A 24,233-nucleotide genomic window follows, 5' to 3' on the forward strand; every position below is an offset into this window, starting at 1 on the left:
GGCTCACTGTGAGTAGGTTTGAATTACTTACCTTTTTAAAAAGGAAGAAAAAGAAAAAAGACAGGAAGCAACAGGGAACAACTCTGTGGCACAAAATATGATGCTATTTTTCTTTTAATCTGCTACTATATGAATTGTTTTAATATGCAATAAAGGATTCTTAGTAGTTCTGTTGGCACTTATGTGTTAACTTCCCTGAGTAATGTGTGCTTTGGTATTTGTAGGGAATAACAGGTCTCTGTAGTGGGTAGTAAGGTGTGTATGTATTAATTTTAAAAGAACTATCTCCCTAATATCTTAAGTTTGATAGGCTGAGTCAAACCCCACAGTTTAAAATAGTTCCTCGTAATTAATACCAAGGACCACTACCTTTTTATATATAAATGCAAAATTTGAAAAAAAATATTTTTGACTTACAGTTATCTTCCTTTTTGTTGCATTTTTAACATCACTATTGTTTTTCAGTGACTTGCACGGTACTTTCTTTCTTCCTCTGTGAAACTTGCTGGTTTTCATCTTAGATTTTTTTTCCTGCTGGCACTGTCAAACTTTGTCTTCCTACCCTTCTCTTTTATAGGGTAGGCCTTCTATTTTGAGCTAATAACTGTAACCTATAACAAATAATCATGAGGCTGTACTGCACAAATAATTTCCTTCCTCAGGTTTAAGCAGAGGTTTGCTTCTTACTGAATTTCTTGACCTTATTTGAAGACAATGGGTTTTGCCAGCGTTTCAGCATTTATTCATTCTTCATGGTGCCTGTGTTCTCAGTTAAGAAATTTCTTAGTTTGGCTTTCCTGACAGTTTTTTTTCAGTCTTCTCTTTTAGTAGCCTTTGTTTAAGGACAGTTGTCTCATTGTCCTTGTTTCTGAATTGTTGTTAGATTTCTGAAGATGGTTGCTTCTTTTCTTTTTTTGCACTTCTTCCCTTTTCTTAGTTTTGTGTACTCTTCCAGATTTATCTGCACTTAGTTTTTATTTTCTTAAGATGGTTTGATTTCCAATCCCTTTTGGCTGCATCAACACTAATAAAGCGAACCATTGTCTGGTGTTGAGGACAGCTGGCATGGAATGAGATTTGCTCATTCTGTTAATCTCTCGGCTTTCAAAGCAGGTAGTTGCATGCATAGTACCACTTGGAAGTTTTCCTGGCTATGTGATAACCCTAAGAGTGTTCCCAAGGGTTATTTAGAAGAGTGCAGTTGGCCTTTACCAAAAGTATTTTGGGGCTTGTTCTAACGCGATGATTTGCATTTCAGTGTCTGGGAAAGTTTCAGGCACTGGTATATTGATGCAGATTTTTAGGTTCGCTTTCACAAAACTAATAGTCAACCCAGTTACTAATTAGAAGTAAATTCAACTATGTCTGTGATCTGCTTCCTGAAAGCCCTATTCTGTGGTTCATTAATACTAACTCTGGTGCTTTGAATGATTGTGCTAGCTGTCTAGAAGAAAAATATAATCAAAAAGAAACAAACCACCTCTCCCTCATCCACTTAAATTTTCTTGTTTGGCAATGTGTCTTGTTCTTTGCTGTTCATCACTATAACATTCTTATTTTAATGTTACGTGGAGACTTTCAGAATGTTTGGCTTCTGTTACAGTCTGGATCTCAGAACAAGGGTATGAACCTTAGATATTCAGGACAAAAGTTCTTGCTTTACTTGCTTTTTAGCTATATCTGTCCTTCCTGAGCCAACTGTGCCTTCTAACTTTATGTAGTACCCCACTAAACGTGTTGTCAATTGAGTGATATTTTTGTTTACATTCTGAGATTTCCAGCTCTTGTTTTATTCTCCATAGTTTTATCATTAGTTTACAGAGATCAAGAAAATTCTGAAGACACTCTACAGTTTGCTGTCGTTCCTTACCTGTGATCATTTAACTATGCTTCCACTCCTCACTTTGGAGCTGAGAACTAGGTTAGCATTTGTAAGCCCTCTTACTTTGTTAAAGAAGGAAGTCTTTGCCTTTAGTTTGCTCATTGGTGATACGAATGACAGCAGATTTTTAGCTTGCCAGGCTGAGAAGCACAGATGGCACTTCACATGGTTGAGAAGAAGTGGAACTCTGGGGAAATGAAACACAACATACGTTTTCCTGGATTTGAGAGAGCTAAGAGAGGTCCAGTGCTTCCTGCCTTTTCCCTAATTTTCACGAAATCTGTGTTACACATGCAAGTGTGTAATGTAGTAGCAATGTCACTACAGCATACGTGAAACTTTGTCGAGTGAAAAATCTAGGGGTAGGGGTACTCCCAGATCTTCCTTCTGGGAGCGTTGTGATGTGTCAGTGAGAGCCATGTATTTTTGAAATAAAAGGGAAAAATGAGTCAAATGACTGGCCTAATGCCTCTTGAAAGAGGGGAGCAGGAAAGAGCTTAGCAAAACTATAAAGTGTCCAGTTGCCTTATTTCATTTAGGGTGATTTACCGATGCATAACAAATATTTAAAACATGTTTTTAATATTGGGGATGTTGTTCAATAACTTAGTTATTAGGAGCTTAAATATGTTCATAAAGGAAATGTGTTAATTATATACCGCTCTGGGTACTGTATCGGTTTTGTTGACTGTTCTATATTTATGCTCTGAGAAACCATTGTGTGTGAAATTTTTGGTATCACGAAGTGACTTTATATCTTAGACCATCTGTTTTATGTTTTCTTCCAGTAAGGATAAGCACTTTGATACTGAACTCAGTTCCTAGTTATTATTTGTGCCACTGAAAACAGCACTGGCATAGAATAAAGTCAGAGTGCCAAAGTTCTACCTGAAAAGGGGAAAATGTAAGCGAGGAAAGCCTTGTCATTTAGGCTTGTTTGGAGGACTTGGAGGGGAATATAATACTTCTAAATCTGCATCTTGTCTGATTAAAGTAGAATTTTGTTAAACAATTCTGTGTCCTTCTCAAACCTGCAGTAGTCAAAGCTTGTTTAAAGGGGAACCTTTACTACAAACTGAGCAGCGGAAAGAATCCCTTGCACTTCACTGCATAACAGCTAATTCCTGAGAGCCTTTATCCTCTCTGCAGGATAAGTTAGATGTTTTGGATTGAATCCTTAAATATTATGGGTTCAGTATATTCTAGCTTTTCTTTAGCTCTTAGTAGTAATGAATCTTAGACTTATATAAAGATTATTTTACCCATACAGACTATTTTTCTCTCTGTTCCCCTGTGTTGTATTTTCTTTCGATGTTTGTTTAAGGAAACCTACTTACTGTTAGCAACTAAAGCTGGTATCAGACAGGTGGGTTGATGGGTATAAGAGAAATTAAGTTCCTTTTTTTTTCAGCTAAATAAATGCTTCACCATTGAAGTAACATTCTCTGATTTTAAACTTGAAAGCACTTGTTTGGAGCCTCACTTGGTTTACTGGAGGAATAATTTTTTCCTTGTTTTTGTTTATCACAAGTGGAAAAAAATGTTCATTGTAACAATGTAGCTCATGTTGTTGTTCTGTGTTTTTTAATGATTTTGTTGGAATAAATTTATTGTCTTACGTAATATTTTTCTTAACATAATTTTAGTCACTTCACTGCCAGCTACTTGAAATAATAGAGCCAACACTGAAATGAGCAAGTTACTGACCTTGCTACAAAGCTGGTCTGACTGCTTCCGAAATGCCAAGGAGATGGGATTATCATGCTTAGTAGATGGTTTATGTGTTTGGAGTTATAAACAGTGGTTTAAGTTCAATAAAAGAAAATAGTAATAAAAAAAAAATTGCAAATTCACATACTCAAGTGCTGAGAAGAGCTCCTGGCTGCTAATCAGAGATAGATGGCTGTGGTATGACCCAGCTCCTCATCTGTTTCCGTCTCAGATGATGTGGCTCTGCAGCAGTAACGTGATTCTAAGCCACATGAGGTGGTTTCTAGCATTTAAAAAAGGTTGTTAGTACCAGCCAATAAAGCACTGGTTCATTTGCATTTAGGACATGGTATATAGCTCTGATCAGTCACACTCAGAAAAGGCCGAGTCTCTCAAAAGATCAAGGAAAGAAAAGAACTTAGCGTGATTATGCTAAAGTTGAGCTTGCCTTCTTGAAGGAGAATGAAAGAGAATTTGGCAAGCGAAGCCTAGAAAGAAATAACAATAGTCTTTGCTGAGTGTTAGAGAGTATATGGGAGAGAGAAATAATACGAAATAACTGCATCTAAGGGATAAATCTAGTAACAAAACGAGTTTGAAAATCAGTCTAGTCTTGAAAAAATAGTAGCAGGGAGAAACTCAGGGGTTCAAGATGGTCTTTGGTACAGTTATGTAGTAGGACTCTGTAAGATGATAAAGTTGATCCCAGAGGTAAAGCTTAAAGACGTGCATCTGAGATTTTTCAGTTCTAGAATAATAGAAATTTCGGAGAAGGATAGCACAGCTGAGAAAAGATTTGGTTGTTGTTTGTCATAATGTTTACAATTTTACATATTCTGTTCTTCAGGGCTTGTACTGGTAGCCTGCAGGGAACAGGAGAGAATATTTATTTATTTATTTGTTTATTTCTTCTTGGTGCATAGTTTACATTTGGGTGTTTTATCCATCTTTTTTCTGAAGCAGAGGCAATTTGCCACTGACCAAAGGGATTTTGAGTTGAGGTGTCTGGTTCTTCCTGTAGTAGTGGGAAAACAGTTCAGGCCCGGCATGGGGGTCTAGTGTCTGCATTCAAATTCAAATGAGTTTGCCCCCGTAGGATGGAGAAGGGAGGACAGAAGTGTTTTTTTTTTTTTTCTCTCCTTTCTATTCATGAGGTGATGAGAATGTTTTCATTTAACACATTCTGTGATTGCAGGGACCTATGGCGTAGCTGGCATCCTTGAATTCTGTTCTCTGAATTTGAATGCTGTTGTGCATTCAAATTTTGTGTGTTTTTAAAATTCATTCAAACTACATGAAAAGTATTGAAAAGGTGTTTTGGACTTTGTTTTGAATAGGTTCCTGTAATGCAAGAAATGGGATTAAGCTTAGTATTGGACCTCTTATAAGGATATATTTTTATAAATAAATTCATTTTAATAAAAATAAAAGGTAGCAAGTAGGTACAATGTACCCAGTAATTTGAAGTCAGAATCAGGCATATAACCAAAGTTTTCCTATGGTGAGGTCACTTCATGACCTTTATCATCAAAAAGATGTGCAGGGGGTAGGGGCAGACCTGTCTGGAAGGCACCTCTGTCCAATTAATCTAGTGATGTTTGTAAATTTTGCCAAGGTGATTGAACAGTAGATGCAAAAATTTTTTAAATAGTTGTGGGTATTTATAAAGATCAGTTTTCAAGGATGTATTAATAATATCAGGTTGGCAAATTGTAAGCTTCTGGGTAGCTGTTAACTTTTGAATGACAGAATAGGCTGGCTATTTTTTTCCACAGTTTCCTAGCGAAATCTGGGAGCAGGTAGTCCCTTTACATTAGTTAGGATGATCTTAAATATAGGGTTTAATTTTTTTCCTCTTAGTAATAGATTTATTGATAGAGAAAAGATTACTCATCTTCTACACCTCGACTTTAGTACAACATTTGTTACTTTGCAACTTACTCTGAGCAGGTTATGGACTACAAAAACATTCTACAACCAGTGCATAGGTGGTTGCAAAACAGTGTGCAAAACTTGAGTTAAAATGTTATTGCCGTACAGATAGAATCTGTTAAGTGGAGCTGGGCTGCACAGCTTCATGTTAAACCGACTCAGTATATTTCACTGTTTTGTAGTGTTTTTGGAGTTACTCACATTGTGGAAAAATTTGCTTGGAGCAGAGGTATAAAATACATTGAAACTTCTTTTTTTTTGTTTCCTTGCAACATTTGTCAAGAACTTTTAAGTAGCTACTTTAAGCTGATTTGTATGTCTGTATGGAAAAAAGATGGAAATATATACATTCTTTCTTCTTATTGTTCTGGTCTGTTTTTATCTTTTTTAGTATATCACAGCTGACAATTTTGTGGAGCTTTTTGTAGGGTGTGGTGAAGTGCCCAGCCTAGTATGACTCTGGCCTTTTGGTGGACTGCCTGTAGTTCCATTGCTTATAGACGCATCAACTTGTAAATTTACTAGTAATTCTTTTCATTACATGAACTTTTAACATTGCCACTTTGTTTACTATGAGTCAATCTGCTTAAATCTATTTTTCCGTATGTGTGGCTTATGTAGTATGCTGCTTTGTGCTTGGTATTGGAGTTGCGAATATGGACTTGTAAGAAGATACAGCCTAATGCCTCATGAAACTAGTACTAACCATCATTCTGGGCTGTGCTCTAATGGCTCTCCTACAGGGGCAGCTCTTGGAACAGGTGGGCTCCATACTCAGTTTTTCTTGGCTTGCCAACTGCCCTCTAGCCAATAGCTTCAATTCTCCATTGTTGTGACACAGGCAGTGTAACTGATTTGATGAGAGGTGCAATAAAAGAACTAGTTTAGTTTTACTGGAAAGCTAAAATCCTGTTGTTACTGCTTGTATGTGGGGTAACTGTTGTGTTTTTGCTTTGGATTTCTGAGATTCTTTATCATGGGAAAAGCTGTACATTTTTATTGAGTGCCACCTTAGCTGAAGTATACTGGAACTATCAATCTCAAATGGAAATGAAAATAGGCCATCTCACTGTTTCCCCCAGGCATTCAATTTTTGGAAGTTCATGGGCTCTGACATTGTAGGTGCAGATTATTTTAAATAATTTATTGCATGAATGAAAAAAATACAGAATTCAGCCCTTTCTTTCTTTTTGATTTTTTTTATCACTGTTGCTGCTTGAGATTTTTAGAGTTGCCAGTTCAACTTGTTCATTTGACAGTACCATTGCTGAACTTCTTTTAGAAATATAAAATCACTTAATCTCATTTTTGATTGAAAGTTATTAATTTGGCAGAGTCCTCATTGCAGTAAAATACAGTTATCAGAAGCACTTATCGTTTTCTCTTCACTCCTATTCCTAGCACTATTGTTAGTCTAATTGGTTTCCTATTTATTTTTCTTTTTGCTAACTTCCGCAATTTTGTTCCCTTCCTTGAAGTTAAGTTCATAAATTAGCTTTTTCCATATCCAATTTACGCTATCTCAAAGTCCTCTATTTGCAGCTTTTGATTGCTTTTTCTATTAAATGGCCAGCAATCGACACCTTGTTCAGTGGTATACAACTGTTCTGGAGTAGCGAGACTACCGTGATGTAGTAACTCCATGCCTTGATAACCCAAAACTAAGATTTTATTTAAAATATATTGTGTTATTTTGTACAGTCTGTGTGTATTATGTACGAACATAAGTACGTAGTACAGAACAGCTTAGTTTTCTTACATGTGGTTTAAAGGTAGAGCCTATTTTTTTCCCTGTAGCAAATGTTTGAGTAGTTTCCTATTTTAGTTTCTGGCATCTGGCACTGGGTTTTAGGATCTTGGTTGTATATTTTTTTGCATTTTTTTTTTCTTTTAAAGCCTGTCTATATATATCCTAAGAATTACTCCACTGTTGGTTTTTTTTCCCCTCTCACTTCCTGAATTTGTTTCCCAGCCGCATTGAAGGCCTATACTTAACCTTTGTTTTTTTTGGCAACGGTGCAGGCAGTTGCTATTTTGTTGAACCACAATATAAAATGTTGTTGTTCATGTGTATTAATTTCTGTTTTCATAAGAGTTGTGCTATGTGTCAGTTGTCTAATCACAAATCATGTAAAACTGAACAATTTTTAAAATAAGAATGTTTACATTCATCTCTTGAATACTGCATGTAGTAGACAAAGGATGAAAACACAGATTAAAAACTAATGGTCTTCTTTTCCTCTTCTATTTTCAGAGAATTAACTAGGCTTCAAAATGAAAGTGAGGAAGAAGAGTCCCTGAAAGTATCAATTTGAACAAAAATTATTGCTGGTAGGTAAGTACTTCTTTCTCTTTGAAGTTGCTGCCACTGAGACAATAGCTAGATGTGAAGAAATTAGATGTAAAGCTGTGCTACTTAAGTAACAACTGAAAACTTCCCTTCTGATTGTAAATGCATGTCAGTTGGAAGAAACAAACTTTTCAATTGAGAGGTCAGGTCCGTTGCTAGATGTTTTGTTGATCCAGTTTATGAAGAATGCATTTTTTTTATGTCAGATTATTGACTAAACTGGATCAATCAGACACGTTTCACATTCCTTTTCTCACAGCACCCATTTTTCTCCCTCTTCCTCTCTTCCTATCCCCTCTGAAAAGTGAAATTCTTCGATAGATGCATTATGTATCCTCTGCCTTATGTGTAAAGCCCTTATTTGGCAGTATTCTTGGGCCCTTTCATCTTTATCAGACTTGCAGATATTACATGCATTTCTCATAGATAAGCAGTACTTCCGTAGAAGGGAGGCACATGCATGATTCTCTCAGGTTTCTCTGTGAGAACTGTGAGCAACTAGGCCACTGTGGCTGGAAACCGTCGTGGGATATTTCTCTGGGATATTCTAAATCCAGTGCTAGATTATCTCAAATGGTGACGTATTCAAAACTTAATATTACATATCCATATGCTTTTAAAAGTCTATGCAGGGGCTATAATATTAATTTAAATAGATGCATAATGAAAAATAAATCTTAAAATAGTAACTCTTCTTTCTGAAAATTGACTAGAGAGTGAAGTAAACTTCACTGAAATGTGAACTGAGTTGTGAACTTAGAACCCAAGCATGTTATGACATTCTTTTTTGATGCAACTGTAGAAAAGACTGCTGTGATCAGTATCATTAATATTGTGAATTATGGTAAGGATAAAGTTGTGAAAGTTTCTTGACCTTTCAAAATTAAACAAATTAGACAACTAGTTCAAAGCAAATTTGTTGCAGATGAGATGCTTTTACTGTTCATCCAACTTCAGTAATGATTGTGAATTAATCTGAAGACAGCTAAAGTACTTTGAATTATGGTCTATTTATACAGTCATAACTCTTGAAGTACTTTGATAGCTTAAGAATTTAATGGATGGTTTAAAAAAAAAAAAAAAGACAAATAGTTCTGAAGATCTCATAGCCGGGACAGAACAAAGAGTATGGAGGTAGCTTTCCAAGCACCCAGTTAGGTTTCCTGAAACTGGGTTAGCCATTGTCAGTGCTGTTGCTGAAAGACATTGTTTCCATTTCCTGAGCCCAGCTCTGGCTTCATTTTGCTCAGTCTCTGACTCCTGCTTGTGAACTGATTTATCTCACGAACCCAGCAAAAAGGTGACTTTTTTTTTTTCTTGCTTAGTGAGTTGGATCAGCTCAAATAAGAGTTCAGAAAGTGTTAAAATGGTGAAAAGGAAGAAATGAGAACGTGCAGGTAGGAGCAATGAGCGTGGGAGCATAACCTGACCCTTTAGGCAGCAGCAAGTTAGTAGATTTGTCCAGCAGTTTGTGGTAAGGCTGTATCAAAGTCACTAGATCAGAAATAGCCGATTTTACTTTTGAGTAGAACAGATACAGCCTCTGTGATAGCATTAGATTAGAAATGAGTAATCTCGCCAGATCTTTCCCAGTCCTTGCTGTTGGTAGGAGTGATCTGTCAGTACTGAATAGAAACAATGATACATGGGGAATATAATTCTTAAAAACTCTTAGTGGATAACTGGAAAAGCATTAATGCGCTCGTTCTCCCTCCCTCCCTTCCTCACCCCGCTGATCCCCCCAAAAACATAAGTGAAATATCTGTGTGCTCTAGGCCCTGGAAATGAATGACAAGTAAGTACCAACTTGCATGAGCCTTGCAAACCTCATTTCTTGTCAGGATTGGCTGGTCCCTTGTACACAATGTTGTATAATTTCATAACACAGCAATTGGTCTATATCTTGGTTTACAGCTTTTTGTGTTCCTGTATGGCTTTTTATTCAGCTTTTTTCTTTTTTTTTTTTTTTTAGCTGAAACATTTTCATGTAAGGGTCTAAGTAACTTTTGATCTTTAATGCACCTAATTTTAAATGTATATATTCCAGATCTTGCACATTAATTGTGAATTTGGTGGGATTAGAGAAGTTATCCTAGTGGATGCTATTTGGCTATAATTTAATATGTCCATAGTGCCTGAAAGATAACATTTCAAATATAATTGGTAATATGACTGGTTGAACAATTGTAACTTTTTCCTGCCAAATGTCTGTCTGTCTGTCACAAACCTACATATGTATGTAGTATATGGTCTTCATTTGGATTTTACATACAGAGGAAAACTTGTATCAACATGAGAACTGAACTTATTTTTGTGATAGCATATTTGGATCTACCTTCTGAGCCCATTCCAAATTCTTTATTCTGTAAAACCTTCCCAATGACCTGTTCTTTGTGACTTCGTTTTGGTGGTTGTCAGCTAGAAAAGTGGAAGAAGATAAAAATGCTCCTGTCAGATGTGGACAAATGGCAAGGTTACATCCACAATATAAAAATATTCTGTAGTTAGTTTGGCTTTCTTTATTTTTAAAGAAAGATGTAATCATACTATCCTGATAATTCTGTACTTCATTGTGTCTATATTTTTATCATTAAATGGTGGCTAATAAACTCTTTGGAAACTGGTAGAACCCTGTTAACTTAAAAAGGTCTTCATTTAATTGCTTTTGCTCTTCAGTCATGACTTTTTTTTTTTTTGGTGTCCTGTTTTGTAGAGGTGTACAAATAACCTAGTTCTAAAGGGAAGGAGAAAAATTAAATGCCTCGCTGCTTACAGGGTGATTCATTTGAACTGGATCCCAATGATACTAACTTCTAATCAGACTGATCTTTCCTGAAGATATTTGTTGTAATTCATGCTAACTGTATTAAAATTGCTTAATGAATCCAAAAAAAGTGTCGGTAAACAGGGAACTTTCACACCCTCAGGAAGGTTCCTTTAAGGCTGCCTAGTGTGTGTGGGTTCTTTTGTCATTGTCTTTTTTAGCTCTTGGGGAGAATGTATGGCTCAAAATAAATCTATAAAAGTTGTAGGTTCAATAATAGGAAGAGATCACTGTTAAATTGCTTGGTAAGCTGGGCTTATTTGAAGAACTTGTATTTGGATAGAATCAGATGTGTGGTCCCAAGACTAGAGACTAACACTGTAGATTGCATTTACAGATTAGAGACAATATTTTGGAATAAAACAACAGTAGGATGGATGGGAGGGGAGGTGATATTGCTGTGTAGAATATTAATGGACTGTGCTGGGCATGTTATGGTAAGGTCTGAGGTCTAGTCTTCAGAAGTAATTGTAGAAAGTAGGAAGGGGTTTAGAAAAGAGCTATGAGTCATTCAAAGTCTGGGAAAGTATATCTCATTTCGGAGATTTAATACGCTTATTCTAGTATTCTAGTTACCAACCATAGACCAAATATTTGATCAATTTATCTGGGAATCTGTCATTCTCATTTAACGTGGATGAATCAGATGGAACGTATGTAGTGAAATACATGCCTTACCTCGGACAAAATGCATGGTTCTGATGCAAAAATTGAGTTTCAATGTTTATTGGATTTCAGTGATCAGTCTGTGGGATGTCAAGTTATGCTGGAGACAGAATGAATACATTCTGAATAAACAATACCTTCCCCTGCCCTGCAAGCTTTTTAAATTAACCCTAACAATACCTAGTTCAACATGAATTCCAGAAAGCATTGTGACTGGAGCAATTAGCCTTCATTCATACTGTATAAAAATATGTGTAAAAGTGGCTGAGCTTTAAATAGGCTTTTTATTAGAAACATATTCTTGATATTTTTTAAACCAATTTATTGAAGTAGGAAGAAAATCTGTATGCATGTTTGTAGCAAAGCTCCCAGTTCAACATTTTGATCTTAATAATACACTTACGGTAACTTTGCCTATCTCAGTTTCAGTACTCAGCTCTTGATGATAAAGATGAATTTTGTATAAAAATAAACTTCTTGCAAATGAAAAAGTCTGCTACTAACTTTTTTCCTGCTACAGGCCTTATGCTTCAGTCTGTGTAATGTAAACTGCACAGATCTTTTCAGCATGCATGAATGGTAGAATCATGTTGGTTGCAAGGGACTTTCTCTTAGTCCAGCCCCTCAATTGCAGTTCCAGTTAGAGTGGCTTGCTCAAGGTCCAGTCCTGTCTGGACAAGAATGCAGATTCCACAAAATAAGTTTGTGATTGTCACAAAAACTGTGATGACAGTTTCATACTATCTCTGTTTGGAATCTATTAGAAACATTATTTCCTTGTGAGCAGCTGTCTATTTCTTTTAAGACTGAGAAGAGGGTACCAAAGTAACATCAGTGAAAATAAATTCACTGAACTGAGACATGCCAGAGCATACAGACCCTTAGAGAAAGCAAGGAGACTTTGAATACCATCACGAAGCCTGACAAATGGATGAAGGGAGTTCAGGGAGGTAGTTTGTTGCTTTTCTGTTCTTGCAGAAGCCTGATGTTCTCTCTTGCCTTCAGCTTCTGGTTGCAGCTCTGAGTATGTGATAAGAAAAGGAAACAAAAGAATTAGCTCTCAAAGTATCTTAAAAACCTGGTTGGCCATAAAAAGCCCATGAAACAGCTCATAAGCTATTGTGTTCTGGCAACAAGATAGAATTTCTGTTTTTGTATTACCAAAATGGTTAATTGTGAACATAAATATATTGAAACCAATACCATAAAATACAATACATGGGAGATTTGAAATACTCTGTGAAAGCAAAATAGTAATTAGTTGGCCAAACTAACTGATTTTTAAGCCAGATTTGGAAAGTAAACTGGCAATATGAATAATAGAAAGACAATTCTTGTTTTTCTTTTTTGTGCTGTTTCAGAAAAGTTTTGAGCAGGTGCCTTTTCCATGCCATGATTGCCCTCAAAATCATACAGCAGCTGTAATCACCCCTGCCTCTAAAATTTTGGCAACCATTAGTGTGCTATTCCTACACTTGTATCTTCAGCAACTCAACAGTTCACCCTGCAGCCTTTTTGTAGCTGCAAGCTGTGCTAACTGTATACAGTTCTCTTGAGAGCGATGGCAAACCACTCCTGGAACAAACTGATCTAATTCAAATAGATTCTCTTAGGAAAAATGTAATGGTATTTGTCTTTTTTTTTTTTTTCCTTTTCCGCCCCTCTCTTGTTTAATGTGGTGAATGAAATAAATTTGTGCTTTCCATCAGTGGCCTTTGGCTGAGGTATCACTTGCCTGAAAGAAGGGTTTTGGTTAGGAAAAAAGGAAGAAATAGCTTAGGAAATGATTTTCTGTGCTTCTCTGTTGGTACAAAGGCTGCTCAGCAAGCAGAGATGAGGTATGATGCCTTAAGAGGCAGTGCAACAGGACTATGTATAGTAGACCATCCACTTGGGAAGAAAAAAAGGAAGAAGGATTGTCATTGACTATGGAGATGGAAATGGGACCTTATTTTATTGCTGAGGGAATGAGTGTGTTACAAAATATTGCAAAGCAATCCCATTACAGTTCTCAGCACCATGTTCCACTCTGTCAACAGCTTATCAACATAGCTTTACCCTTACCAAATTCAGCTTACTACTGGGAACATTTTACCCTTAGTCACATGTTCTATGTAAAATACAATGTGTAACAGAAATATTAATTTCTGTGAAACCCATCCTCCTCTCAAGGCATTACCAGCTTTCAACTAAATGCATATTCAAAGGTCATGCTTCATCTTTGTATGCAGTAGTTGTATCACTCCTTTCTTCTCCTTAGACACTATAGAATTTCACCTATCAGACTAAAGGTAGAATATTTCAGAACAAATGTTTACATTGCAATTATGCCATTGAATATATGCTTTTCCAGGAAAAATGCTACTTGGTTTTCAGGAAGTCCTATTTTTAAGATGCATTCTGCACTTTTCTGCCCGACCATGTTAATATTAATGATATTCCTTTTTTTTTAACCATAGAGAAGTCCCCCTTTTTCTTCTATCTTTAAGATTGGCTTAGGAAAGCAGAACTGGTATATGTCTCTTCAGTCATGATCTATCCCATTTTAGAAGTCTGTTGCCTTAAAACGTTCTTTTTCCTTCATGTTATTGCAGGAATTGCATGAATTGCAGTGCTGCACAGGATGTCACATATTTTATGGCTCTTTATATGTGGGGATAGCTATTGACTTCGCATTTTCCATACCAAATTGATTATTTGGTGGCTGACAGTAGTCTGGGATTGCAAACTTCCAGAGGGCGATCGTCCCATTTTTCCCTTTTGTCAAATGACTTTGTCACTGGTGTTACGTGGCAGTTGTATTTGTCATGAATGTAAACTTCTCTGTCAGAAGGATGTGAGGGGATTGCTCATTGTCCTATAACTGTAACAGTGAATGATCTTATAACTAGGTGCTTTTTTTTTTCACAGGCCCAAAAGCACCACTCAGCACTGTGCAGCTGGCCCATGAATGCTTGCAGCAGTTGGTGATTTTTATGCACCATCTGTATCATGCATCCTTTCTCCTTGATTATCTTGTCTTCATTTCGGCATGATTTGGTAGTTATTGAAGTCAAGTAAATATGGAAAAATTATGTAAGCTATTGTTATGTGTACATAACACTCATCTCAGAAGGATTTGTGTACTGAGAAGGAAGACAAAATGAAAACTCCACATGTTTTAAAAGCTCACACTAAAAATCAATGAATAGAATTGTGGGAACTTTGAGTTTTCATAATTTCCTTAATGCTGTGATTAGTACCCTACAGAGCATTGTAAAACCATCTATTAATCGTATCTTAGGCAGTGATAAAGATGGCTCTGGAATATTACCTGTATTGCGCATCTCTCTTGATGCAAGATTTTGTGAACAGGAGCTGGAACAGTGGCAAAAACAAGTGTGTGTGCCGTCATGTGTCACTAGTAGCAGCAGTATGGCAACTGATACTTTCTTAAATGAAACTTTTTCTAGTGTAGCAATACTATGAAACTTTTTCTAGTGTAGCAATACTATTAGAATAGGATCTTTATGGTGTTTGTATTTCTCTATTACTAAACCATTTCTATTTTAAATTAACATCCAGATTACAGATACTTACACTAATTTTGTCCCACTGGTTTCATTCAAGCAATTCTATTTTTCTTTGTCTGCTGCTTTCCATATTTTCTTACCATTTTATAGCATTGTTTCCTGTTTTTCCTAAGATATTCCAGAAAAATAATTTGTGTACTTGGAATCTCTGATTTTTAATTCATAATCGTTGCTGTTAACTAGTAGATAATTCTCAACTGTATTGTGTTATGAAATGATTTGTATGTGAATGTATTACCAAGCTTTGTAGGAGGGGAAAAGTTAATGCTGATACTTCTGAAATTATTTTTGCAAAAACTGAAAATTGAACAGTCATTCTACATCAGTGCTTTGTAATACCTTTGACACAATACATTTCTGAAAACTGCTTCTGTTCTGGAACGTACACTTTGAATCAAAAGAAATAGCATGCATGTATACTCCGAACACACTACAGAATCAATGCTACAGAACTATTCAATTGATTCCTGCATTTTTCAACTAGTAGCTTATATTCTTTTAGTTTTTTATTCTTTATTCTTTGCTTGCTCAGTACAATAGCAGTGTTCTAGGGAATGTCACTAGGATGTGCCCAGTGTAAAATAATCTCTGAGTTTGCTCTGAGCAGCATTCATATTGGAGTTCATTATTATTTTGGTGCTTCACTGTAGCAGGGACCATAGCATAAAGCAAGGCCAAGAAAACAGAAAACTCAAGCTCTGCTCACAAAATTACTGGAATGCAATTCATGCATTCTGATGGCTTCAGGGAGTATCTTAATAACATACGTACTCCCACCCCCTCACTCTGCTTGTGTTTCTTCCACATGCCTTTTGGAGCAATGATCTCTCAGGCTTGAGCTCTATAAATCCCTCAGATTTTTTTTTCTCCATTTGCCTTCTTTTGAAGGATTGCTCATTGCCTACATTTCACTCTTTTGTTTGCATTTACTCATTCATAATTTAGTAATTGGTTGTAAACAAATCATCTGGAGATGGAGTCGATGACAGAGAGAATGAGACAGTTTCCTGATGCATGCCAAGTACAATCGTTAGGTTCTGTACGAATTTCTGAAATCCGTAGATCTTCTCTACCCCTGTGTGTGCTGAGACTCAAAACAGGCTACAAAGAGGCATCAGAAGACTTAACTACTGGTAATTTAAACAGAATGTTGTTAGAAATTATTACTTCCATGCAGGTATGTGCTGTCCAAATCCACTTTTCCTGTACTCTTACCAAGTCATTACCAGATACGTTTCTCTGCTATTTCTTTAGTGACTTTGCAAGCAAGTATGCGCCCACATAGAATCACAAAATGGTTTAGATTGGAAGGGACCTTGAAGATCATCTAATTCCACCCCCTGCTTCCAAAGACAGGGACACCTCCCACCATACAATGTTGCCCAAAGCCCCATCCAACCTGACCTTAAATACTTCCCGGGGTGCGGCATCTACAACTTCTCTGGGCAACTTGTGCCAGCGCCTCACCACTCTCACAGTAAATAATTTATTCTGAATATCTCATTTAGATCTACCTTTTTTATTTTAAAATCATTACTCCTTGTCCTATCACTGCACTCCCTGATAAAAAGCCCATCTCCAGCTTTCTTGTAGGTGCCTTTTAGGTATTGGAAGGCTGGTTTAAGGTCTCCCTGGAGCCTTCTTTTCTGTTGGGGCTGGGTGCTCCAGCCTTCTGATCATCCTCATAGCCCTCCTCTGGACTCGTTCTAACAGATTCATGTGCTTCTTGTGCTGGGGGCCCCAGAGCTGAATGCAGTGCTCCAGGTAGGGTCTCATGAGAGCAGAGCAGAGGGGGAGAGTCACCTCCCTCGACCTACTGGCCATGCTTCTTTTGATGCAGCCCAGGATATGGGTGGCTTTCTTGGTTGCAAGAGCACATTGCCCACCCACATTGAGCTTCTCACCAACCAGCACCCCCAAGTCCTTCTCCTCAGGGCTGCTCTCAATCCATTCTCTGCCCAGCCTGTATTTGTGCTTGGGATTGCCCCAGCCCTCATGCATACAATAATTTTTGCATTTTGAATCCATATTCTTTTTAGCAGCCAGAGTATAAACAAATGCTTTATCCTTTTTTCTTTTTCTGTACACACCTACAGTATTTTTTCAAAAATGCATTTTTATTATGTTACTCTGCTTAACGCTGTAACTCCTTTTGATTTTGGTCTAATTCCTGGCCTGTTATGATGAGTAATCAAGTGTCTCATTCATCTAGAAAGATTGCTGTATTTATGAATTGATTATCTTCCTTCAGCAGCTCAATTGCTCAATGTGATTGCTTGCTGAGGAGCTGAGGATTCCTCAAAGCAAGAGGAATTATGCCACTTTTTTCCTCCTCTTCCTCTGGAGCAGTTTGTAGAGTCAAATTTTGGAGAGTGTACTATGTGTTGCTTTTTTTTTTTTCTCATGTCATTTGATTGTCCAAATACAGGAATGGATTAGAAAAATATATTATTCCTAAGTAAACAGGGAAGAGGAGTTATCATCTGGTTCTCAGCTTGTTATAAAATCACTAAAAAAAATAATAAAAAAATACCAATTTTGAAAATTCGTTTGGGATCATTTTGGTAGAAGGTATCACAGTACAAAGTGTTTAGGGGAACCTGGTGTTTTTCTTACTTTATTATCAGAATAAATTCACTTTTTTGCCCTATTTCATTTTGTTATTGATAATGGTCTCCTGAACATTTTAAAATCATCTGCATTTATAAAAAAATCAGAATGGTAATTATGCAAAGAATGTTTTGATTATGATTGATTGTGATGATTTATTGAGTTTCATGCCTTTTTATTATATCCTAATGGTCAGTGGTTTTGATTTATAAAATACCTTTTTTGTCAAGCAGAGGAAAAAAAAAAAAAAGCTTATGTAAAACTGTTCCAAAGGCCTGTATTGTAAGTGAGAAGGCTTCTTCCACAGAGCTGAAATGATGGCCTACATTATTTTTTGGTAATGTAAGTGCTGCTTTCATAAGATGTAGCCTTATTCTAGTTGGCTATAGTTCTGTACTAGGACCAGATCCTATTCATATGCATTTATGGAATTAAGTTTATTGTATAACTATTGATTATATTGATATCTCTACCAGAAAAATGGAAGATGACAAATTTAACAGAACCTTATTTAAATAAAGAATTCCAAAGCTAGTGTTGGAGGCAAAAGATCTGTAAGATTCATTTCTGTACCAAGAAAATCTGGAGAAACTTTGAAAAAGAGTTATTGCATATATGCTTGAGTGTGTTATATTAGTATATTACCAACATAGACCTGTTCTTATCAATAAACTGTACTTAAATTTTCTATTGTTGGCAAGGCTTTTCAATAATCACTGTTAGAAAAATGAAGGTCTGCTGCAATAAGAGAAACTGTCTTTTTGTGAACTTGTAAATCAAAGGGAACAGAAAAAAATGGAATATATGGTTATTTTTCATAATAAAGCAGTGCACAGATTGATCTTATAATGTTCAAGGAACTGTGCTGAATTATGTGTCATCATTAGAATAAATTATCTGGAAAGCAGAGTGTCTCGTGTTTTTCCAAACAGAATCAGTATAGGAAACCTTAGCATTATATTTGGTTATAAATAATTTTGACATAATGCTTACATTTTGAGTGTCAATGTTTTGTACTCTTCTCTAACATAGAGTAGGAGTGAAGAAAGTTTGCAAGGAGTATGTATTGAGATTTGAGAGAAGGTCTTCCTCTGGTTAGGTAATGAATTAAAAATAAAGAAATAAAATCTGAATGATACTAAATAAACATATGCATATAGTATTTTGTGAAGAATAACACTATTTATGTTACTCAGTACAGTATGTGAAAGCATTTTTTGCATACTATGTGAAAACATTAAAACAAATGACAACTACAGACTACAATGCAAACTACTTTACATTCCATAAACATAAATCTTCACTGGGTAGAAAACAAGCTATCCCTCCCCGGCCCCCTGAGTTGTTCTGTATTTCATTGGTATGTTTTATGTGCACTTAAAACAACCATCACAGTTTTCAGTTTAGTTCAATTTGTTTTGGTTCAGGTTTAACAAAATGTTAAAATACTGCTTCAAGTTCATTTCTGGCTCAAGGAAAAGTAAGATTTTCAGTGAATTTTTAGGAGTTGAATTCAACTCACTTCATTAAAGGCATAATTCAAAACAATGGCTTTAAATGCTCCCTTTTTCTTGGTTATGATCTTAATATGCATTGCTTAAGAAAAACTGTGAAACATTTTGTCTAGCAGTTGTTGCTGTTTATTGCATATATATTTTTTGTGTATTGTAATATGAATATGAAAATGTATTTTTAAAGTCCTTTCCAGATTTTGACAACAAGTAAATGTTTTTATATTTATGCATAACTGAGTTTCTTTAAAAACTGAATTCACCAGCTCCACCTCACTATTTTCTAAAAGACTATCTAGTTTTGTTATAAAATTCTCAGTGTTTGAACTCAGGCAAGCCATCATAGGGCCTTCACTATCATTAAACACCTGGTTATCTATGTGGGTGATAATTTAACATCTCACAGATATAACCTACCTTCCTGGGTCCTTTAGAATCCTTGTCATCAAAAAGTTACTTTCCATGTAAGAGTGACATCAATATCATCTAATGCCAGATTTATGAGACCGTTTCTGCCTTAAAATTTTCTGCCTTCTTGTTGCCCCTTGATCCGTGAACCTGGAGCTGGTTGCTGAAGGTCTTCAAAAGTCTCTTTGGTGTTCTTCTCTATCTAAAATCTCCTATTTTAGCAAATTCACCTTCAAAGAACTGAATTAATTTCTGAATATCTCAAGGTAGATGATTGTGTATATCTTTGAGACATTCATGGGAAGCCCCTACCCTCCACTTAGCTTCTGCTGACATTTAGGTTTTAATTGTAAGTCTGTGTTGTTTTTTTCACATGGGGGTCATAGAATGATTTTGTTTTCTTGATTTAGTGGTGCCTTTTGGTTTTGTGAATAACTCCAGCAATGAGGAAGTCAATCGTTTATCTTCCGCCCATCCTGTGGAGCTGAACTCCAGCACCATCCAGACTCCCCTTTGCCTTTCTAGATCATTCTGTGTTGGGATGTATTGTGCTGGAACAAGTCTGTGACACTGGCACGCAGTTTTTATCTGTGGCAGGCCCTTGGCCAAACTCCTTAGCAGAAGTGTTCCCAGAGCAGGGACTCCGGCAGGAGGTGGCTCAGAACCACGGAGAGCTCTTTGAATACCGGCGGCGTGTGGAATGGTGGGCGTCTCATCCTTCCTGATGCAGTTGCTACAGTGAGGCTGAACGGTTCAGAGATAAAGGAAGTTGAGTGGAATGGCTGACAAAAACGGTGCTGAAAATAGAAATGAGAAGATAATATCTGGTATAAAAGAGTAGGGAGTAGATGAAAGAAGTGTAACTTGCAAGTTCAAGAATTGTGCGATGCAGCTCAAGGACAGCTAAACTTAGGAACAACTGACCATGAAACAGCTAGATCTGTATTACAAAGTGAACAGGGTGTTCACCACAAAGGAAAACACTGCTTTTCTCCCAAATAGTGAGTCCAAGTGCAAGGATTCTAAGAGTTTAATGGCTTTGTAAATAGTATTGTAAACTTGCCTAGGAAATGAGAAAAACACAACTGTAGTTTTTTTCTGCAGGTTTGACCTTTTTTTACAACCATATTTCAGACTCCACATTACAGAATCACAGAACTGAAGGGGTTGGAAGGGACCTCGAAAGATCATCGGGTCCAACCCCCCCGCCAAAGCAGGTTCCTTAGAGCAGGCTGCCCAGGTAGGCATCCAGACAGGCCTTGAACATCTCCAGAGAAGGAGACTCCACAACCTCCCTGGGCAGCCTGTAAATTACTCTCCGTGTTACCAATCTGAAATACTTGAATGGTGTTTCATTAGAATTAACTGTGAGAAAATATACAAATTCAGCTTTTAAGTCCTTCCTTAGAATATGGTATTCATATAGTTTTCATAATTACAGGCTTTATATGACATCAGTCATATTTTTATAACAGTTTATAAAGTAAAATAGCCCTTGTTTAATATTTTTTTTTCATATTGGTAAAGTGATTGATATAGACAAATATAAATACAATGATCTTGCATATTAACAACACCCCCATGCTAGCCAATTTATGAATTACTAATAGCTATGTTAAAAACAAAAATGAGAATTCTGATTAATAGTATAACCTTAATGCTTGATATAAACAGAATTAAACAAAAAACTTCACAGGTGCTTTAAACTCAGCAGATTTGGAAGTCCTTTGTGATTTTCCCATAATACGTTACACCAGTTTTGAGAGGAAAAGCTGTTGGCAGCTTTATCTGAGATTTTGACTTGCAACTTTCACAGTCCTGGTTTATTCATAGCCTTGCTGTTGTAGGAAGTTCTTTGAGTGTTTTAGTTCCTTCATTTTTAAATTTAGAAAAAATAGATCACGGATCAGCAATGCACTTACACATAGTGTGGCCAAGATCAGATGCAGTAAGCAGTCTGGTTTTGGTGGCATGGAGCTCCATGAAAGCTGTGCAGCAGAGTAAATTAGGCAACATGAACCTATATGCTAATACAGATAAATTGCTTCCCATACTTGAATTAACTCATTAGTTACAGATCAGATATCTCTCCTGTCTTTGTGGTGTGTAAGGTTCAGTGTCCTAAAGTAAAAGTTTTTGATCTATAAAAATAAAACAGCGTTTAAAAGAAAAGTGGAGTGCTGAGGGGAATTTTTACACATTAAGATACATATATTGTGGCATAATGGAATTAAATTTAAGGCAAATACTCCTTTATCATATGGCAGTATTAGTATTTCAACAGTCTTCAACATTTTTTTTTCTAGTAAAAACATGGTAGAAAACAGTCTTAAATTAGAAGATGGTGATACAAAGTGAATCTATAATACTTCAATAATGATCACTGCAGATATTTTCTGTCTGATGTGGTTAACTCAGAACTGTTTTCTAGCGTTTCTTTTACTTTGTTGTCAAATCACCCAATCTCCAAGTCTCCTGAGTGTAGCAAGGAAGGCATTTAGCTCAGTTCTGTGACTCCTTTTCAAGCTTCTGAGTATGATATAGCCTTCCCTACACCAGGAGTTTGAAAAACCTCCTGGTTGCAAATAGCACTCGTTTTCTTGTGGCTGCCAAGTGTCATGCAGTTTCGCATAACAATTACAAACTCAGTAGCTTTCTTATCTGTCTGTTTTTCAGCTTGATTTATAAACATCCAGCTGAGTTGTGAACAGGCTGCTGCTAAGTTTCTTGTTTATTAGATGTTGCATATTGCTTTAATGCCAGCCAAAGAAGAAATATCTGGTCTCTGATCTTGCTTCTCATGTTTGCAGCCATTAAGGAATGGTGTGGGGAAGCTGGTGGCAGAGAAGCATTTCAAAGTTGGTTTAGCACCAAAAGAATGGAAGGATCAAATACTAGCTAAAGGTTGTCCATTCCTGCCCCTGCCACTCTGTTCCTTACCCAAGGTATTGAGATTATACTGGCATTTGGCAGCTGTGCTGCCCCCCAAGCAACATCAGTATCCCTCACCATTATCTCCAGTTTCTGCCTCTGGCAAATATCCATTCCTGATTGTGCCTTTGGAGAAAAAAAATCAAAAGTTAGGCCATTGTGGCTAAAAGTTGTCTGAAAGATTATCAAGCTCAGTAAGCATTTGTGAGTACATTTTAACCGGCTAGAGTGCCTTGCAATCCACTCTTCTGAGAAGCGATAGTGAATGTGTAGCTTACATGCAGTTTAAATGCAACTTGCGTTTTTGAATCACATTGTAACCAGTAGTCGGTCATGCTGACATAGAGGCTGTGGGTTAATATAAATTCTCAGCTGCTGGAAGAAGTCAACCAGCAGCATATTGCATTGATCAAATGTTCCACTGAGTCTTGTTCTGATCTCTTCATCTCTTCAAAATACATGGCATAGTAGGTGGCTATTGACCATGTTAAGATTTGGTATGCAGCTTGGTAGGCTAAGAAGACTGGCCTTCTTTGCTCTCGACTTCTACTGATCTCCAGTGGTGTTTTACACAACTGTGGGTATTAAATTCTGTGCTCTGTTAAGAACATACTAAGTTCTGTAAAGAAAGGGATGGGCTGTTTCTGTTCATCGATTCTTACCTGACTAGTGCAAGCCAGAAAACTCAATTCTTTTCAAACTTTTGAGTGATTACTATATATTTGTAAACGTTTTTGAAGCGTCATTTTAAATGGAATGAGTGACAGAGAATCCATTATCTCATTACGTTATCCGTTTCAATAGTTAATTCCTTTAGCTGTTATACATTTACAGATGTAGACCGTCCTTTCCCCTGTCTCATAAGCTTAATTTATCTAGGTTAAACTCCTAGACCTTGGATTTTGTTAGGCCTTTGTTTGCAAATGCAAGAAGCAATCCATCATCAGAAATCCTTTCATTTTTAATGTAAGTTATGGTGTCCTGCTAACTTTCATTTCTTTTACTATATTGTTTCCTCAGACTTAACACTCATTCTTCCTATTCTCTTTTGGAATGAGGTTTTTGCAAGGGCTATTAGTAGATTATTAACTTATTACTGTGGAGGAAGATCATGCTTGGTGTTTCAAATTTTTATAATTCATTCTTGGCCATGACTGCTAGATTAGGGTTGTATAGTGTTAATTCAGTAAGCAAACAGGAATAAATAAACCTCCCCTCTTACGTAATTGTCCTGTTCATTTACTAAGATGACTATATCTTACAGAGACATTTGGTTAGTTCATGTAAGACAATTTTTAACCTTGTTGTGTTTCTGGTTAATGTATTATTTTAATAGTTAAAAGGAATTGTAAAACTGAAGACTGTTTTATCCATTGCTTATTAAAATGAGTCTATATATATAATTTCCATGGAGAAGCATATTGTTCCTGTAGATTACTCTCCTCTCTTTCTAAAAGAAAAATCTCCAGTTGCTTTTTGTCTAAGTGTTTGACAGAGAACCTTGAGAGTGTTTGAAAAGCAAGCTGTATATCTCTTTTCCTTTTAAGGTACAATTCCCTCTTTTGTTTAACATTGCATCAGTTGTCTACTGAAACTTCAACAGCTGTCTACATGAAAAAAATGCTTAGAAATTACTGCATCTTTTTTTATGCTTTCAAATGTAGTATGTTATAAAAACTGTAATCGCTTATTTTTATTACCTTATCTAAAACAGAGGGTTGCTCGATATTATCAAACAGTATCTGTTTAGATGGTTGATGACATCCCTAGTTCTAAAAAGTTATTACTTTGGTTAATTCTGAGCTCTTGTTGAACTATTTCAAATTCAGTGTCCTAT

The 24,233-nt window shown here is 36.3% G+C and overlaps 1 protein-coding gene across 5 annotated transcripts in view; it reads left to right on the forward strand.

Annotated features, from left to right (window-relative positions):
* Nucleotides 1-24,233, forward strand: part of FUT8 (fucosyltransferase 8) — a 179,237-nt gene that overhangs the window by 60,447 nt on the left and 94,557 nt on the right. For 3 of the 5 annotated variants that reach the window (XR_013951407.1, XM_080592536.1, XM_080592539.1), the window contains one exon: nt 7,779-7,859. The gene's annotated coding sequence lies outside the window, so the exon portion shown is untranslated. The remainder of the gene's footprint in view (nt 1-7,778; nt 7,860-24,233) is intronic. The other 2 variants (XM_080592538.1, XM_080592537.1) reach the window with 1 other exon arrangement.

The sequence above is a fragment of the Anser brachyrhynchus genome (genome assembly GCF_964034855.1).
Source record: "Anser brachyrhynchus genome assembly, chromosome: 5".
Classification (NCBI taxonomy): domain Eukaryota; kingdom Metazoa; phylum Chordata; class Aves; order Anseriformes; family Anatidae; genus Anser; species Anser brachyrhynchus.